The sequence below is a fragment of the Lissotriton helveticus genome, chromosome 1_2 (genome assembly GCF_964261635.1).
Source record: "Lissotriton helveticus chromosome 1_2, aLisHel1.1, whole genome shotgun sequence".
NCBI lineage: Eukaryota > Metazoa > Chordata > Amphibia > Caudata > Salamandridae > Lissotriton > Lissotriton helveticus.
In genome coordinates, this window is record NC_136058.1 from 183,388,991 (window position 1) to 183,410,013 (window position 21,023).

The 21,023-nt window shown below is 42.2% G+C and overlaps 1 long non-coding RNA gene across 1 annotated transcript in view; it reads right to left on the reverse strand.

Annotated features, from left to right (window-relative positions):
• Positions 1 to 21,023, reverse strand: part of LOC144799498 (uncharacterized) — a 123,954-nt gene that overhangs the window by 26,495 nt on the left and 76,436 nt on the right. Inside the window, exon 2 of the long non-coding RNA XR_013603824.1 lies at positions 9,196 to 9,295. This is a non-coding gene — a long non-coding RNA (uncharacterized LOC144799498). The remainder of the gene's footprint in view (positions 1 to 9,195; positions 9,296 to 21,023) is intronic.

Below are 21,023 nucleotides of genomic sequence, written 5' to 3' on the forward strand. Positions count from 1 at the left end.
GTGTAACCTCAAAGAGGGCCCAAATCAGATGCAGGAACAGGACAAAGCAGGAAAACCACAATCACCAAAGAGGAAAACCCCTGAGGAGAGAGAAAGACCAAGACTATAGGATCTGGCTGTGGCTTCTCGGCTCTGCTTCCTCCACTCACCCTAGCGCGGGAACAAGCCGGTATGGCGTAACCAGGACCTTTATAAATTCCTTTATTATTATTATTATTATCTGGAACACATTCCCGACCTCAGTATAATAAATCTTACATTATACGCATTCTAATTGTTTGTATTACTTTGGTCGGTGACAGTGTGGAAATCATGTTTCTGTGAATATTTATTATCACCAAGTAAGTGTTTTGATTTGTTTAGATCCTATTAAAATCTCTGTTTCCATCCCACTTCAGAATTACAAAAAAAAGTGCTTCATCTTTGCTTTCCTAACTGCTGGATGTATACAGTTCATTTACAAATGTTAAACATTTTGTTGTGTAACATCCTACATGTCTAATATTTAGTTGTATAGCACAATTCACTTTAAAAACTTCTCTCACTTTGCAGTCAGAGAAAGAAAAGTTGATACCAATCTTATGTTAAAAGAATAAAGCAGACTTACATTTGACCTCTGTCTCTGAATCACCAGCAAATGTGACACGTTAAACACAGAATTTATACACATCTTTATTTATTGCTCAGACTTTTGCGACCCAGCAAAAATCAGCTTGTGACCCACAAATTGGTCGAGACCCACAGTTGGGGAAACACTGATCTAGACAAATATTTAGATAAATGTTTTATTTTCGTCCTACTCAATCTCTAGCAGCAGCCTCTCTCTTCCTCATCTCAAAAAAGGGGGGGGGGGAGAATTGAAAACGTGTATTGTCTATAGAAAAGTAACTGTGAAAAAAGATATCTATGACCTATTATTCCATTTTTGCTAAACCAAATCAAACTTTTTAATATTTTTGCCAAGTTGGATTTGCACAGCTCTTACCATTTGGTCAAAGTAGGCAAAGGGATGAGTGGAAACATTTTGTATAAAATGTGGGCAATTTGAATATACTGTAATGCCCTTTGAACTTTGTAATTCACCAGTGGCCTTTCAGTTTTTCATCAAGAAAGCCTTGGTTGAAATATTGTCAGTCATTAATATAGTTGCAGTAAAACAGTGATATCATATATTTTGGTATCTAATTTATCAGGTTTTACATGTTGTTGGATGTAATAGAATTTATTTAATGTTTTTGTAAGTTATTTATTGAGTAAGGTTTTTAATATAAATGTTTTCATAATGTTTAGATTTAATTTTTCCAGGAGCGGGCTGCAGAGCTAGCAGGGGATTTGGGTAGGATGTGTTTTAAAAAAAAAAATATTTTCATTTAATGTTTTTTTTTCAATTAATGTAAAATATTAAAATAAAACTTTGGGTTGTTGCACTTTTTAAGTATGTTAAGTGGTTTTTAAAGAAATTATTATTATATATTTTTGACAAAAGTGATTCATTTTCAAATTGATTTCTAATGACAAGTTTAGATGTTGTTATTTTTTTTAATTCTTTCTTATTTATTTATTCAAATATATACATTATTTTTAGAAGAAAGAAATAATTTTAAATACATTTATTTTAATTTATTTGTTTACAAATATTTTCTATTTTGTACAGTGTTTTTTACATATGGGTGTTTTTTAGGTTTTTAATTTAATAATTTAAGTTTGCTTTTAGATTTTGTTTTTTAAATTTGGTACATTTTTATGTATAATGTGGGGAAGATTTTCATTTGACTGTTTAATGGAACTCCTTACATTTTCCCCAGTGTGGTTAAGTTTAAATAGGTAATAGCTAATCCAATTCCCGAAGTCCAAAACTTTCCCCAATGTTGTAAAGTTTGAAGTGGTAATAGTAAATCTGACAATCCCAAAGTACAAAACTTTCCCAAATGTGGTTACGTTTGGAGTGGGAATTGTAAATCTCCCCCCCACCCCCAAGGTCCAACACTTTCGCCAATGTGGTTGTGTTTTGAATGGGAACAGTTAATCTACCCTTCAAAAACCCAAAACGTTCTCCAATGTGGTTAAATGTGGAGTGGGAATAATAAATCTGAAGTGTCCACCTCCCCCCAAAGTCTAACACTTTTGTCAATGTTGTTAAATTTCAAGTGTGAATAGGTTTGAGTGGCTGCAGTAATTTCGCTGTGAATGGGAATCAATTACACTAAGGCCATGGATAGAGGGTGGGTGTCTCACGCTATGAGTTCATAACCTTTGAGGAGGCCTAAGAGGCCTTTGGCTGGTGCTGGGCAATTCCTGCAGCTCGCCAAACTGGCACACACTGCCAGGGAAGTTTGGACTACTTTCCCAGAGGTACCAGTGACATCCATCACTATGGAGGTGTTACTGGGGGGAGGTGAAGGGAAGAGACGTGTCTCATGGTTTTATAAAGTGCTGACTGACTTATTTTTGCACATATGTTTTTTCATAGATGTTTACATGCATATTGTTGTTAACATTTTTACCACAAAGGTTTTCCATTTTTCCATATATGTTTTATTTTTAATTTTAAAAATACTGCAAATAAATTATATTTCTTTTTACTAGTATTTTTTAATATATATTTACAGGTTTATAGGAACATTGTATATACATTTTATTCAAGTAATAAAAATGTTCATATATTTTGTATATATTTTTTTGAAATATACTACTTTTATTTATTTAGTCTATTGGGTTGCATGGTAAGAAAGTCTTTTTACTTTTACATTATTCCAACCTTCGGTATAGCTTGCTTTATTTTTTACTCTGTTTTTGGTCATTTTAGGATGCTTTTCGATAAGCAGGGTAGAGGTTCTTCATTGTTGTAAGTGTAATTTTCATTTTAGTCTATTTTCTGTATTTAATAGGACTTGGAGAGCTACTATATTGTTAGTTAATATTTGTATGTGTATAATGTTTTTAGGTTATACTAGTACGAGTTGACATGTAGTTGTTTGAGGTGCATCCACTAAGCCTAAATCTGATTGAATGTATCTGCATTTTTATTACTATATGTTAACTATTTTTAGATTTATTTCTAAGGGCCTGATTACGAGTCTGGTGGTCTATAGACCGCCAGACTTGCGGTGGCAGTCATCCGACCGCAGGATTACAACTCACTGAATCATTCTCCCAGTGGATCGCTGGCTGGGTCAGAGAACCACCATGGTGGTGGTGCGGCGGTGGGATAATGCAATATACTGAGCGGGACCGGCGCAGTCCTACCAAGCATATTTCGAGTTCCTCCACTGCCAGCCATTTCATGTCTGTGAACCCGCCACTAGAAGGCTGGTGGTGGGGAAAACAAAGGGGCCCTACAAGGCCCCCATGCCCCTGCCATGGGGATGCATTCAGGGGGGTACAACCATGTGCCCCCTGTCTGCTTGCACACCCAGTTCCAGCACAGCATGTACTTCACAGTCCATGGCGTGCTGAAACATTTTTTTTTGTGGTTCCCATTGGGGGGCCCTTTTTCAGGGCACCACCGTGGGAAAGGCAAAAGGACCGTCCGCTTGCACTAGTTGAACTAGTAATCAGGCGGGCGGTCTTTGAGCAGTTATGGCGGTGCTGTACAAGGGGTATATTTGTTTTGAGGTTGTTTTTTTTATGTCTTTTATGTTTTTGGATAGTGGATATGATTTTATTTTATTATTTTTACAAGGAAAAATAGCTAGGATTTTTTTAAAACAATTTTCATTGATTTTTCTGCACACAGAAAGAAACAGTACAGGGCAAGCCATAAAATACCTTTAAAGGAGAGGCATACAATATAAAGCATCATGAAAATTATTCCATAGTATTCCCACCATTTGTCCTAAATTGTCTTGTGTTTTTGGGGACTGCTGGGCGCCACTTACAAAGGCTTCTCCAGTTTCGCGCACCAATCCTTAGCAGCCCACCAGGAGGCCAGAGAGGGGGAAGCAGTGGAGTTCCATGCATGGGCAAAATATTGTTTCGCTATTAAGGTGCACAGCCTATCCAGAGACCGTTCTCTCCTATACCTTCCCATGTGCTCCAAAAGACCCAATAGTACCATGCAAGGTGAAAGGTCAATTGGACTCTCCAAAGCATTTGATAAGGTTGGTAAAAATGGCAGCCCAGTACTTCATGATCACAGGGTACTTCTAAACGACATGGGTAAAGATGGTGCTCCCCTGGGAGCATCTGAAGCATAGCCTGCTTCTGCGCCCGTCACAACTGTATCGGCATCAGGAAGGTGAAATGCAGGTATAGATTATCAGGAGTCTAAAAGTGATTTCCAACACCTGTGATGCCATCTTGACATCTCTTCAATCACTACCTACCAGCTGGCTGTCAGAAGAACAAATAGATTTAGAGAGTTAATGGCTAGGCATTTATAAAGGTGGATTGTACCCTCTTTCCCGATAGGCCCCGTAAGGATTTGGGCTTCTAAGGGGTTATACTCAGGAACTTTGTCAAGAGAGTCCCCATGGGATATGAGGGCTTGATGTAGCTGTAGGAATCTATAGATCTGAGAGTGGTGAAACTTGGAATCCACCTGGAGCTCTCTTAGAATGACCTTCACTGAGACCCCTGCCATATATCCCTCAGCCTTGAGATGCTGATGAGATCCCATTTACCAAAACCATCCGGTCGGCCACTTGTGCCAGCCAACATCCTCTCCAGAGGGGAGTCTCAAAGGTGAGTCTGCAATCCCATTCCATCTAACTTAGGGCCGGGCTCCATGCCAGAAAAACCACAGTGGAGAGCTCTGGGAGGGAGGGAGCATCATATCCCATGAAGGAGACCTCGACCCAGAAAGCCAGATCTGCCCACCCCGATTGAGTCACTCATGACCATCATCTGGGAGGTAAATAATACACTTGCACATCCGCAACAACCACCCCGTCAAAGTGGACTGCACATATTTACCAAAGGCAATGTGTGCTGATTGGCTGGCCTAGAGAAATGAACATATTCTGGCCAGCAAGATGGAGAACCACTGTTGTGGGATTACTAACAGGAAATCTGGAGAATGTTCAAGAACATTGCCAGGACCTTTTTATCAAAGACTGCCGCCTGACTGAGAATATTGAGTGGCAAATTGGCCTATTGGTAAGGTGCTCATGCATTTTGGATACTACGGGCAAAAGATTGAGGCTCCAGCAAAAGCTGGGAGCTAGGACATCAAAATGCCCAAATATTGAAAACTGGGTCTACGGACAGGTATATAGGCCTTTCAATCTGCAGCCTCACTCACCCCTGCGAAGGGGTGGCAAGAGAGATTTGGACCAGTTTTACTTGTAAACCAGAGGCCCGCCTGTACAGGTCTATCATTTAGAGGAGCCTCAGCCCTGTGACGTCCGGGCGCGTAAGGATTAACAACGCATCGTCCATGTATAAGGCTTTCCTCTATGTCATCCTCTCATTGAAACCCCCATATCTGCGAATCACATCTAATCAATGTAGCCAGGGGTTCCATTGCCAGAGCCAATAGCACGAGCTACAGCAAGCATTAACTGGGATTTTTACCCAACTATTTATTTGATTTTTCTTTGTTTTTATGTGGTTTTCCTGAAGCGTTGTCAGTATTTTTTTATGTTTTTTGGGTTTTGGATGACTTCCTTGGATATTACTTGGCCGTATTGAATGGATAGTATTCTTTTTGGGGGTTTTTGCATTTTTTAAACTACTTTTTTTTAAGTATTTTGGATGCATTCAATTTTCTTATGGATGTTATTTTGTCTACAGAGGACTTCAAGCACAAAATCAGGAGTAATTCTATTTATTTATTTGTTGAGTGGAACTTCTTTATTTATTTACTAGCAGCCCGTCCCGACCTTGTCCGGGAGCAATCAGGCTTCCCCGACCCCCGGCCGCCCCGACATTGTCCAGCAGCCCGGGACCCCGCCCGCACCGACATTGTCCAGCAGCCCGGGCCCCCGCCCGCCCCGTCTCCCGCCTGCCCCGACATTGTCCATGGGTCCCCCGGAGCCTTACCTCAGCCGCCGCTCCTCCCCCGAGTTCCTCAGTTCACCGCTCCGCCGTTCCTCGCCGCTCCTCCCGCCTGTCCGCCGGTCCTCACCGCTCCTCCCCCGCGCCATGTCCGCTGCTCCTGGACGCTGCTCCTCCCCGCGCTCCTGACGTCAGCACGCAGGTCGCGGCCGGCGCTACTTCGATGGGACTACTTTTTTTTTTAGGTACATTTTTTAAATAACGCATATTTTTATAGTTTATATAGCTTATGTCCATCTGCACACCCTGACGATTACAATGATGTATCGGGTGTGTGGATTGGCGCTGTGGTTCCAGAGTTTACCCGCCTCAAAGGTTCAAAGTTCTTGCTTTATAATAGTAGTATAGACTGTATTATGTTTGCTAATATTTTAATATTCAGTAATTATGTGTAATGTTATTGTGTTAAATTATGCAGACTTTTTATTTGTGTGTGTGTGTATTTAAATGTATGTTTCTTACTTTAGTTAGAGGTATTTCTTTAAGTAACCACAAATGTCTTTTTTTAATATATGTTCCATTGTTTTATTTTCATTCAGATTGATAAAAAAATTAATAATTCTCTATATTGTGTAGGTTTCTCTAGTTTAATTAATTTAAGTCGGGTTTTAGTTTGTTTTATTTAATGGTTATTTTTTTTATTGTATTCTGGCTATTGTTTCCAGGTAGAGTTGTTGTTAGTAAATGGCTGCAATTTGGTTGTTAGCATTTGGTGCATTTATTTAAGATATGTTGAAATTGTTGGTTTTAGTTCTGTTAGGGAATGATCTAGTCTAAGGGCCTGATTACGAGTCTGATAGTCTTCCGACCGCCAGACTCATGGTGGCGGTCCACTGCGTTACGACTTTGAAAGTAGTTGCGCCGGAGGATCATCCGCTGTGTGAGGGTACAGTTATTCCCTGGCAGTGGCTCAAGTGTGCCACAATGTAAGATGTTCAGCCGGACTAGAGCAGTCCAGCAGAGCATATTACAAGTTCCACCAACGCCAGCTATTTCAGGGAACCCCACATGAAAAGGCTGGCAAAACAAAGGAGGCCCCACAGGGCCCACATGGCCCCCCACCATGGGGACACAGTCAGGGGGGGCACACCATGTGTCCCCTGTCTGTATTCCCCCAAAGTTCCAGTATGGCATGGATGGCACCATCCATGCCGTGCTGGAACTTTTTTGCCCTTTCCATTGCTGTGCCTGGTTTTCAGGCACCGCCATGAGAAAGTCGAAGGACCGTCCGCCGTTCACAAGTTCAACTTGTACAATGGCAGCGGTTATTGAGCTAGTTTGGCGCAGTTGTGCCCGCGGATAGCCGGCGCAACTGTGCCAAACTCGTAATCAGCCCTTTAGTTCTTGGAAGCTTTGTTCTTTTTCACGCATGCCTAGAAATTGGTTGGCTTTTTGCAAGGGTTCTTTGGAAGGACTTTTGCGACCCTTCTTCTGTATTGTTATTTTTTGCTTCATCAGAAATTATGCTGTCATAGACATTCCATCGTGGGATGTGAAAATCGGTGCAGGAGACCACCCCAAATGTTTTTACATAGTCCTTTAGAGAGACAGTTTGTTTTCATTTTTTTGGTAGTATGAGGATTCAATTAGCATGTTGTAGTGTTTTGTTATTTCTGTCACTGGGACATAGACTAATGCTATTAATGTATGATTTTGTAAGTCAAGTTCTGCATTTGGGGCGTTTTCTATGCTAAATCTAGATTTTTGTAGGCCCCTCCATATAATTTGGTTGAAGTGGTGTGGCACCCTTGTATGGCTGTGTGTGGGTAAACTTTCAGGACGGTTGAAATCATACCTTTTAAAAAAAAATTATGAGTTCTTTGGGAGATTATAATATTTTTTTAGTTTGATTAGTTTTGAGAGTTTGGTATCGACTGTACTTTGTTTAGCAACAGTGCACAAATTAGAGGGACATTTGCATTTTGGTATTGTACATAGATAGGGTATATTTGTGTAAATGGTGGTGGACATGATTTAAAATTGCCATCCATCATCCATGTGTTGTGCTGTGTTAGTATTGTAAATTATTGTTAATTGCATAGGCAATGACTCCTTCGTCACTATTTTAATTGTGATGCAGTAAGAATTCTTGGTTAGTATGTGTTAGTTTTAAATGTTGAGAGGTTTCTATTTCATCATATATTCTGCGTGTTCTTGGGGTTTCTCTTGTGATTCTCCTTTTTGTTATTAATCATTTTGAGTTTTCTATGGCAGTGAGTTGCTGTTCTGTTTTTCATCAGCATTCAAACCTACGTCTAACTGGCTACCTCACACCAGGCAGCATCAAGATACCCTCAGGTACACAAGCGCTTTACAAAAATAAATACCAAATATAGGGGTCCATTAGGATGGCGGACGGATCGCCACCGCCATGCAGGCGGTGGCGATCCGTCTGCCATCCTTGCCCGTCCGCCACCTTTTTTCCCCCCGCCATATTACAATGGCGGGGGGGGGACCGTGGCAGACGGGAAGACTAATATGGTGACGGTATCTATCAGACACCGCCAGCCATATTAGGATGGCCTGTGGGGAATGCCTTTGCCGCCACGAAAAGGTATACGGTTCCTGCTTTGGGGGCCTGTTGCGGGCCCCCATGGTGAAGGGGTGTGGGGGGTGCACATGGGGAGGTACCTATGGTACCTCCCTGTGTTTGACAGCACAACATGGCAGGCACCGCGCGGTGCCTGTCATGTTGTGCTGTGAAACGCACAACATGCATTTTTGTTACAAATGCGGGATGCACCCGCCACTGTGGCGGGTGCATCCTAATTGGGGCCACGGTTCCTCCGCCCTTGTGGAGGACGGTACCTGCCCCAGACAGGATGGCTGACGGACTTTGTCCGTCCGCCATCCTAATCGACCCCATAGTTCCCGAGGTCCTGTGGGTTCTTGTAATTTTGTGCCAGCTTCATTTACGTCCTATAGGATATTCTTAACTTGAGTTTTAGTGTAGTTCGGAGGGTGATTGTGTTCCCTTACACTTCCTACAATATCTTCTTTTCTGTAGCAGGCATCAGAATAATATTTAGTGCATTTCCAATGTGTGATTTTACTAGAAGTATTTTCTTTGCTGTAGTTATATCCCCTATAGCTTAATAGTAGTTTCTTCTTTTGTGATCTGATGTATGTTGCGGTTTCCGACATTATATCTGTTATGTCTGCTACATTTTTAAAACATGTTTTACAATATGTACTTACCTTTTTGGTATATGCTTTTCTTTTTTTCTGGTAGGTTGGTTCTATGTTATTGAGAAGGATATTGTTTATCTTCTTTTCATTGTTCTTTCTTTTAAATTTACTGTTGAGAAAAATAAATGTTTTAGTTATTGTTGTCTGTCTAATGATATTGTTTTCAACTTTTTTGTACCTGTTACTAAAGGAAAAGAAGGATAGTGATGTATTACTCTTGCAATAAACTAGTGGTTAGCTTTCAAGTTTCTATTATACTTACATTTCTTTTGTATCTCTCTTGTATTTTAATTTTGCAATAGTTTGGTGGCATAAATGTATGTATATATAGATATATATATATATATATATATATAGATATAACTATGATAAATTCCTACCCTATTATACCTAGCTTTCCGATTTACTAACTGCAAAATTGTGGTAAAGTGACACACCGCAAATAAATTAGCTAAGTGGGTACATTGAGCATAACGTCTACAAACCAAAGTTTCAAGTTTCATAACTTACAGAAAATCCAAGCGGCTATGCTGAAGCCACAGAGATCTCAGCCTACCTAGCAGTGATAATTACATATGGCTGGCTATACTCTGCAAGGTCAGAAGAGTGCATCCCCCCACTGACCTGGAGGAAAGATGTACTGCCTGCTATGCAATAAGTAAGTTGTGTGTTTTGGAGGGTCTTTGGTGGAAGAAGTCTTACAAAACACTAACTGAGGGCTGCTTCTGGGCTGGAGGAATTACTTGATGTAAGCAATGATATACATTTACCTCAGATGGCATCTTGTCAGAACCATCCAAAGAGTCTGACATATAGAATGCCACTGTGCCAAAGCCAATTACCAAAATGAGGAGGCTTTTGGACCTTGTTATGGACTCGGGCAGATTTATTGAAAATCTAGTGACCATTACATGACTACATAAACTAACAAAGTCAAAACAACTGTAGGAGTGGAAAGTTGTCTAATGAGCTTTTCAACAATGTTGGGATGGAAATGTCTCTCACATGGTGACAGATTTGCTTCCCTACCTTGATTGCCCCAGCTGCATTCATGTCTCGCTCCCTGGTGCTGATTTTTGTTTTCATGGGTGGGCAAGGATCATGTGTCTTTTTGGACTGTGAGGACCACTGGAAAGCACTACTGTTAGATTTGGGGGTCTCTAGTTGGCAGAGGTAGATACCTTTGACCAAATAGGGACCCTTGCACCTAGTCAGGGTAAGGGGTTACACCCCTAAAATAACCCCTGCTCACCCCCTTGGTAGCTTTGCACGAGCAGACAGGCTTATCTCAGAGGCAGTGTGTGAAGCATTTGGGATCACTGACATAATATCGATGTCATAAATATCGATGTAGCAAAATATCGATTAAAAAATATAGAATACAAAAATATCGACTTCCTATCTCCAAACAGGTAAGTACAAAAATATTGAATCAAAAATATCGATGTAAAAAATAAAGTTAGTCCAAAATATCGAATCTTAAAAGTAATGTAAAAGTAATGAAATAATAAATATAATTAACTTAAACATACTTTAAATACTTAAATAACCTTAAAATTAATAAATAATTAATTTAAGTTAAAAATAAATAAACATACAATTACATTTTTTAACACATATATATATATATATATATATATATATAAACATAATATTAATAAAAAATATACTATGGGTCCCATTAGGATGTCGGGCGGATTGCCCCTGCCAGGCTGGCGGTAGCCACCGCCAGCCTGGCGGCGCAATCCGCCCGACATCCTCACTAGTTTTCCCCCCCGCCATATTAGTATGGCGGGGGTGACCTCGGCGGACGGAAAGACCGTCCGCCGCTTTTCCGCCCCGGTCGCCTTGCGGCCGGGGCAGAAAAGGAATAATATGGTGGCGGTGTCTATCAGTCACCGCCAGCCATATAAGCATGGGCATTTTACAATGCCGCCAAGGAAAGGCATGCGGTCTTCACTCTGGACAGAGTGAAGAAGGGGTGGGGGCTGCACACCTGTGGTACCCCCCACATTTACATAAACAAAGCGGCAGGCACCGCGCAGTGCCTGCCGCTTTGTATAATCAAATGCTGAAATGCATTTGTAGCATTGTGGCGGGTGGTGCTGAGAGCACCGCCCGCCACAATGCTACAAATACAGGATGTGCCCGCCACCGTGGCGGGCACATCCTAATACCCCCCACGGGACCCACGCCCTTATGGCGGGCGGTCCCAATCGCCGCTAGGATGACGGGCGGACTAAGTCCGCCCTTCATCCTAATGGACCCCTATATTTTTACAATAGGATAGCAGGAGAGTAACATTTACTATTACCACTTCAGTAAATACAACAATAGAGAAAGCGTTGGATAGCGTAGGGGTAAAAATTACTATTCCCACTCCAGAGAGTGCAACAGTAGAGAAAGCGTTGGATAGCGGGAGGTTAAAAATTACTATTCCCACTCCAGAGAATGCAACAGTAGGGAAAGTGTTGAATAGCGGGAGAGTTAAAATTACTATTCCCACTCCAAAGAGTGCAACAGTAGGGAAAGCGTTGGATAGCGTAGGGGTAAAAATTACTATTCCCACTCCAGAAAGTGCAACAGTAGGGAAAGCGTTGGATAGCGGGAGGGTTAAAATTACTATTCCCACTCCAGAGAGTGCAACATCAGGGAAAGTGTTGGATAGCGTAGGGGTAAAAATTACTATTCCCACTCCAGTGAGTGCAACAGTAGGGAAAGCGTTGGATAGCGTACGGGTAAAAATGACTATTCCCACTCCAGAGAGTGCAACAGCAGGGAAAGCGTTGGATAGCGTAGGGGTAAAAATTACTATTCCAACTCCAGAGAGTGCAACAGTAGGGAAAGCGTTGGATTGCGTGAGAGTTAAAATTACTATTCCCACTCCAAAGAGTGCAACAGTAGGGAAAGCGTTGGATAGCGTAGGGGTAAAAATTACTATTCCCACTCCAGAAAGTGCAACAGTAGGGAAAGCGTGGGATAGCGGGAGGGTTAACATTACTATTCCCACTCCAGAGAGTGCAACAGTAGGGAAAGTGTTGGATAGCGTAGGGGTAAAAAAAAAAATTCCCACTCCAGTGAGTGCAACAGTAGGGAAAGCGTTGGATAGCGTAGGGGTAAAAATTACTATTCCCACTCCAAAGAGTGCAACAGTAGGGAAAGTGTTGGATAGCGTAGGGGTAAAAATTACCATTCCCACTCCAGAAAGTGCAACAGTAGGGAAAGCGTTGGATAGCAGGAGGGTTAAAATTACTATTCCCACTCCAGAGAATGCAACAGTAGGGAAAGTAAATACTTCATATATGAATAAAAAAAAAAAATATTTACACAAAATACAAATTAATTATTTATATTTTTTTATTTTTTTTTATGTTTTTTTTTTTTTTGGTTATAAACTTTTATTGTCATTTGTGCTCATATACACAGCAGTGTGCCTACAACCATATCAGGCCGGCAGCGATACACAGTCATGAATGCAGTGGCAGAATTGTCAGTAATGAACACAGTATAACTATTCGGATGCACCCAACATCACAGTAATAACCCATTAGTCAATTTACGACAGGACTCAGAACAAGCCGACATGTAAGTAGGTGGTAAGCCTTGTAAACAAAGTTTGTGGAATTGTATAAGTACAATCGGGGCAATCCAGCATTTGATAGAGCACCACAGTGGCAATCAGGCACAGAGCGCATAAGCGCCTCCTAGAATTAGTGGCATCGCAATCATTGTATATAGCAGCTTAGCTGAGAATCAGAGCAAATTAGCACTACAGTTTACGATATCTATCCAGCACAGCCCCATAGTTCTGCCATTGCTATATAGTCCTACAGTTCCTCAGAAAAAACTGGCCCGGCAGTGACCTTTACATCCAATAGATCCAGGACGGCAGGGTCAGCCGGTATCCCACCCTCTCCTGTAGCACATGTGCCTATTCAGAGTCTGCTACCGGGGGCATGTTGTCTACCTCCGCAGTGTCAGCATCCACCGTCCCTTGTGTTGCAGTAAAAAGAAGATATGCCTGCAGAGGACCCCAGATGTCAGCCGGCCTAGAGGTCAGAGGTTGCAGTTCTGAGAATATTCCATATTGCTCCTGACAGTATAACATATCTTGCAACCAGTCTTTGAATTTGGGGGCACGACCCCTCCCCCACCTGCAGGCCAATCGTCTCCTTGCCAATAACAGTGCCACATTAGTGTATTTCCGAACAGCCCTCACTATCTGTGCATTGTAACCCAGCAGGAACAACAGCGGATCCAAATTCAATGTAATCCCTATCATAAGGGAGATGCCCTCACAAACTTGTGACCAATACTCCTTCACCCGCGGGCAGTCCCAAGCCAAATGGGGGAAGTCCGCCCCTCCCTGCCCGCATCTCTCGCATCTATCCGAGTTAGCCAAGTTGAACCGTACCTTTCTAACAAGTGTGTAATACAACCTATGGAGGAACTTGTAATGTATGATTTTAAAGCGACAACTAGACATCACTGCACCCGATAGATCACAACAATACTCCCATTGGTCTTCTGTAATCTCCCTGCCCAGGTCCTGTGACCAGTGTGCTCTAGCCGTACTCTCCACAACCGGTAATTCTCTCCGGAGGCATTTATATATATTGGATACTAGATGTGCACCATCCGTGCTATTCATCACAACCGTAAGCGGGGCAACACTGGGGGGTTCCCGAGGGTATTCCGGTAGTAAGGCCTTTAAGCCTTCTCGCAGCCGTATAAAATAGAACACCTCTAAGGGGTTAGGCGTATATTCCCCCAAAAAACTTTCTCGAGAACGAAATACACCATCGTGGAATAGATCGCCCCATGTCTGAATGTGCAGCCGGCGACACATGTGTCGGAAACCCAACTCTTGGAAGAGCGCCATTTGCGGGTGATATGACAGTGGCAGTCGAGCCGTATACAATAGCGAGGCTTGCAACCGTCTCCCTATTCTACGCCATGCCTCTATAGTACATGTCACCGTATTAGTCTGCATATCCAACGCCGATATGGGGGCATGAACTACACCATCCAACGGTAATGGGTGGGCAATCCAGTCTTCTGCTGCAACCTGCGGCATGAAAGCAATAGGTTTCATCCAATAATACAGGTAGTGCGCCTGTGCACTCAAATAATAAACTTCAAAATCAGGGATGTCAAAATCTCCCACATTATAAGGTTGTGTCATGATCGCCCAACGAAGGCGCGCCTGTCTGCCTCCCCATACCAGTCGTATAAGTTCAGAGCGCAAGGTTTTAAAGAAGAAGGCACCCGGGTGATAAGGGATGTTGAGGAACAGATATAGGAAACGAGGCAAGACCACAAATACAAATTAATTAAAAGTAATTAACAATTTTATCTAATATAATAATTAATCAATTAAAAATACAACAAAAACAAATCATTACAAATAGTTACCTATTAATACAAATTATTTACCAATTACCAATTACCAATTAATTAATTGTTAATTAATTAACAATTAAAAAATTATTAAAAATTACAACAAAACAAAACCAATAAATAAATAACAATATTTAATTAATTACAATTAAATTACTTCCCCTATAAACCCACAACCCGCTACAGAAAATAAATTAATAAAATTAACATAATTATCGATTAAACTCATTAAAATTAATTACTAATTATATTTTAATTAATTACCAATTAAAAATTTAAATATCAATTAATTCCAAATAAATACCAATAAATAAATTTACACATGTAATTAATTCTAATTAAATTACTTCCCACCCTATTCCCCTATAAACCCACAACCCGCTACAGAAAGTACATTAATAAAATTTACATAATTATCAATTAATCAATTAATTAAAATTAATTACCAATTATATTTTAATTAATTACCAATTAAAAATGTAAATATCAATTAATTCAAAATAAATACCAATAAATACATAAAAAAAAAAAAATTTATATTTAAATTACTTCCCACCCTATTCCCCTATAAACCCACAACCCGCTACAGAAAATACATGAATAAAATTAACATAATTATCAATTAATCAATTAATTAAAATAATTACCAATTATATTTTAATTAATTATTAATTAACAATTAATTCAAAATAAATACCAATAAATAAATTAACATATTTAATTAATTATAATTAAATTACTTCCCACCCTATTCCCCCATAAACCCACAACCCGCTACAGAATTATATTACACAAAAATTAAATACCATAAAATTAATTAATTAAAATAAATTATAAAATAAATATACACTTTTCACACATATACGAACATAAAATATACTTTAAAAACTTACTTACCTCAAATTCGATATTTTTGTTGTCTATATTCTGTCCATTCTATATTTTTGTTGTCTATATTCTGTCCATTCGATATTTTGTCCATTCTATATTTTTGATTCGATATTAATGCTATTCTATTCGATATTTTTGTAGTCTATATTCTGTCCATTCAATAGTGTGTCCATTCTATATTTTTTAACTCGATATTAATGTAACTCGATATTAAAAACTCGATATTTTGAGTGTATACCAAGCATTTGTGAACACATACAGTAACCTAGTGACAACACTACAGTTGGACACCACACAAGTTGTAGTATAAAAATAAGTATTTTTATATAGACTTAACACAAGACCACAAACGACAAAAATCCACAATACTGAACTGTAAAAATGGTAGAAATAGCTTAGTTCTCTTTGGATGGTAAATGCGACACTTTATACTCAATGTACCTTTGGATGCGTAATGCTATACAACGAAAGTGTTGCAGGGAAGGTGATGCGTCGGTTCCTTACACGCAAGAACGGTGATGTGCCTGGTCCCTACTGCTGTGTTGGGGATGCATCGGTTCTTCTCCGCGTGGGGAGGTGATGCAACAGTTTCTTACTGCGCTTCCGTGGCGATGCGACCAGCAGCGCTGTGATACGATGAAGATCCAGTGCAATGAAACAAAATGGCGTCTTCTTCGTGATGCGACAATGATGCATGCACGCCTGACGGCCGTGCAGTGACTCAACAAATCTTCTGAACCGCGACAGGCTCCTGCGACACACTTCTCCGATGATGCGGCGGCTTCTGCTGCGACACTCTTCTCCGGCAATGCGAGGCACTTTGGCGATGCGATACGACAGCGGCAGCGGTGACACCCTTCTTCCGTGATGCGACGACAACGGCTGCAGCAGCGTCACGCTACTCAGCGATGCAACAGTGTCTGCTGCGGCGGCGACACTCTTCTCCGGCGATGAGCGGTGCTTCGGTGATGCAATGCGACAGCGGCGACACTCTTCTTCAGTGATGCGATAACAGCGGCTGCGCCGGCGTCATGGTTCTTCTTCGTGAGTCGCGCTTCCAGCTCTTTGCAACACGAAGTCCCTCAGACGGCCCAGCAGAGCAGCAGGCCTGTTATCCCTGAGACTTCAGCAGGAGGCAAGCTCTATCTTCAAGCCCTTCGAGATCCTTTACAAGTTGATGAAAGTAGCACAAAGTTCCTTTCTCCTTTCTTTGGCAGTCAGGCAACCACTGCAGGCCAATCCCCCAAACAGCACTCAGCTTAGGGATAGTCTCCTCCTTCAGTTTCTCTCTGGTTCCCCTACTCAGCAAAGGTTCTTCTTGTTTCCCAAAAGTGATCTAAAGTTCTGGGGTCGGGGTCCCCATATTTATACTAGCAAATCCTTTGTCCTCTGAAGGCAGAGGGTCCTGTACCCAGTTCAAACCAGTTCTGTGCAGTCCTGGAGCACTTTGTTGACAAGACTCCTTCTTTCCTTTGACAGTGTGGGCCAGGGATATCAGACACACCACAGGAGGTGGAACCAGCATTGTGGGAGGCAGGCACAGCTTTATTCAGGTCCCAGGTGCAACTACTCCCACCCATCTACATGCCGATAGCTCTATTCAGCCCTGTGCTGACTCACCCTGTCTCCTGGAATCCCCCTGCCCCTGTCACTCAAACTCCAGACAAGGAATACACAACCTGGCAGAGGCAGGCAAAAAAATTACGTACTTTCTAAAAGTGGTATTTCCAACCTCAGAATGTTAAAACCAACTTCACTAAAAGATGTATTTTATCATTCTGAGTTCAGGCATACTAAACTTGGATTTCTACATAGTTACCTGAGTCAGTTAGGATTCTACAATGTTATAATCAAACTACCCATTCTGGCCTATGGGGAACAGATAGCCTTGCAATAGTGAAAAACAAAAATGGCTGAAATTCACTATCAGAACATGCCACATACATCAGGGCATGTCATACCTTTTACCTACAATGCACCCTGCCCTTGGGCCTACCATAGGGGTGACTAATATGCAGAAAATGGAAGGTTTAGGGCAGGCAAGTGGGTGCACTTGCCTGTCAACATGGCAGTCAGTCTGCACTCAGGCTCTGCAATGGCAGGCCTGAGACACATTTTACAGGCTGCTTCTGTGGGTGGCACAATCAGTGCTGCAAGCCCACCAGCAGCATTTGATTTACAAGCCTTGGGCACACGCAGTGCACTGTACTAGAGTCTGACAAGTAAACCAAATCAGCCAATCATGGAGTCACTAATCCATACATCAATTTACAATAGGGAGAGCATATGCACTTTGATCAGCAGTGGTATCCTCCCTTAGCCCCACACTCTTCAATGTATACATGGTCCTCCTCACAACCATCATCAGAAAACACAGACTCAACATAGTGTCATATGACGACGACATCCAGCTCATCCTCTCCCTCACCAAGGAACCCTACTTTACCAGGCACAGTTTCCAAGAAGGAATGAAGGACGTCACATCCTGGATGAGTAGCAGCTGCCTGAAGCTCAACTCAGAGAAAACAGAAGCCCTCATATTCGGGTCCACCCCTCCACATGGGACAACACCTGGTGGCGCCCTGCCTTCGGAAACCCAATGACCCCTACAGACCACACCTGCAACCCAGGGATCCTACTGGCCTCTTCACTCACCATGAATGGCCAGATTAATGCTGTGTCCTCCACATGCTTTACCACCCTCTGCATACTCTGCAATACCTTCAAATGGATCCTCCCTGACTCCAGGAAGACTGTTACCCATGCACTCATCACCAGCAGACTGGATTACGTAAATGTGCTCTATGCCGGAGTCAACAAAACACTCCTTTGCAAACCCCTGACTGTCCAGAACTCCACATCCGGACTCATCCTCAGCAACCCACGACCACATCACCCAGCACCTCTTTGACCTCCACTGGCTCCCCGCCAAAAAATAATAACCTTCAAACTACTTACGCACACCTACAAATCCCTCCATAACACTGGAGCCCAATAACTCAATGAAAGAATTTCCTTCCATGCCCCCAAGAGAAACCTCTGCTCCGCTGACCTTGCTCTAGCCATGGTCCCCTGCATCCACAGGAGCAGAACGGGTAGCAGATCCTTCCCCTACATCGTGGCCAAAACCTGAAATGAACTCCCCCTCAGCATCAATTGAAGCCTGACACTGCACCTATTCAGAATGGATCTCAAGACCTGGCTCTTCAGTCGACCACGGAGCTGCCCGTACCCCTCCTGCCCTTCTCAACGCCTTGAGACCCTCACGGGTGAGTAGTGCACTCTATAAATGCCTGACTGATTGATTTAAGAGAAATATACCAATTCAACAACTTGGGATTTTCTCCCTTCCTATCCATCAATCATTTCAATGGCTTATGGTCCGTTTGCACCACAAACTTAGTGCCAAACAAATAAGAGAAGAACTTACGCAAGGTCCACACTATGGCAAAACACTCTTTCTCAGTAGCTGCCCAATGAGGGGCATCCATCTGCACAATGAAAGGTTGACTGTAGTCACGTACTTTCAGTACTGGCGGGGTGCATAGTGCCTTTTTCGGTTCCTCAAATTATTTTGACACTCCTCAGTCCATATTACCTTCCTGGGCTGCTTCTTAGAGGTCAAAGCAGGCAATGGTGCAACTATATTTCCATAGTTTTCCACAAAGTTCCTATAATACTTGGTGAGTCCTAAACGGCTCCTACCATTCCATCACTGACTGAATCTTGGCATCCAATGTGTAAATATTCCATTACCGGACCTCATGCCCAAGGTAGACTATAGAGGACTGCCCGACCTGACACTTGGTCACCTTGATTATCAGTTTCACCTTGTTTGTTCTAGTCAACACCTGTTATAGGTGCCTCAGGTGGTCCTGCCAAGAACTGCTGAACTCTATAATGTCACACACATAGACCACACAGAACTCCTCCAGCCCTGCGAGAGCATGGCTCACCAGGTGCTAAAAAGTGGCAAGAACATTCTTCAACCCAAAGGGCATCACCTTAAACTGATATAGCCCCTCTGTTGTAGAAAATGAGCATCTGGTGCTAAGACAATCTTCTAGTACCCACTGGTCAGATTCAAGGTGCTCAAGTACTTTGCAACACCTAACCTATCCAGAAGCTTATGCGCTCTTGGGTTTGAATGGGCATCGGTTTTGGTTTTCCTCATTGTGGGCTTAGTAGCCACAGAAAACCACAAGTCAGTAGATCCTTGTTTTGGTACAAGCACCTCAGGAATTTACCACGTACTACAAGATCTCTCAATGACCCTCAAGTCTAACATTTTGGTAACGTCCACTTTAACCGCATGCGTGCGGTAGGATTTCCGCCCGTACGCTGGGTTTTAGGGATTCGCACTTTCCATGACGAGCTGGGCTCGTCATGAGCGTGCGAGGAGGCTACCTCATGACGAGCCCAGCTCGTCATCAGCGTCAAAGGGGTTAATGCATCACTGAACCCAGCCAGACATTCTGTACATCTTTCCCTTCAGCAGCAGACTGTATCATGGTGTTTATTTCATGCACACAGACAGATGTCAACCCTTGAGCCAGTGAGAAGCGGTTGGCAAACCATCCCAACACCTTTCTACACTCAGCTGAACCTCATTCAAAGTTCCGTCCTGTCTGAACTACATGGGTATGACCAACATCATTTGTGCTCCAAAGCCCTGAGAGAAATTAGCTTTATCACCAACACTTCCTGATCATTGTGATATTCAGTCAGAAGTATTCTGGTCGTACCACATCTTCATCAATGCTTGGCTAGCCTGAAAGTTTTCCTCTACATAATTCATTTATTGCACCATCAACATCTTGAGGCAGTCACATAGTTCACCAGAAGCCTTTATTGCCAGTTCCACATCAGGAGCATTGAAACTTCTGTGGAAACTCTGAGGCTCCTTTCCACCCTTCTCTGACTGAGGTGAGTGGACCCAAACCAGGTGTTCATATAGAAGTTCAAAGGGACTGAATTCTACTCCTTTCTGCGAAATCTCTTTTTAAGCGACAAGGGTCTCTATTTGAGTGCCTATCATGCTCTTCAGTGTTTTGTTAAACCACTCCACCAAACCATTGGTTTGTGGATGGTAAGCAGTGGAGAAGTGGTATGTTACACCAGTTTACTCCTACATCGCTCTCATGTAAGAGTAAATTAAATTAGTTCCCCGGTCAGAAATGACCGTTCTCAAAAATCCAACCCTTTAACAGATCCCCCTGAAATCTCTTACTACCACCCATGTAGTCCTGCTCTTAAGAAGTATAACCTCTGGGTACCTGGTGGCATTGTAGTAATCAATGATTGGCTGTCTTCAGCTTGCGACCAGTTGGCACCCCTCAAACGCCTTCGGACGCTCCACCTTCATGATTCTAATAGATGGTTCACCACCGACCTCAAAACTAAAAAACTTGCTCTCCGACAGGCTGAGCGACGGTGGAGGCTGAAGTATTGCCCAATCCTAAAACTATCTTACCTTTTCCTGTTGCATGACTACAAAAAAGCTATCCTGCAAGCCAAATCGGACTATTTTACCACCAAGGTCCTCC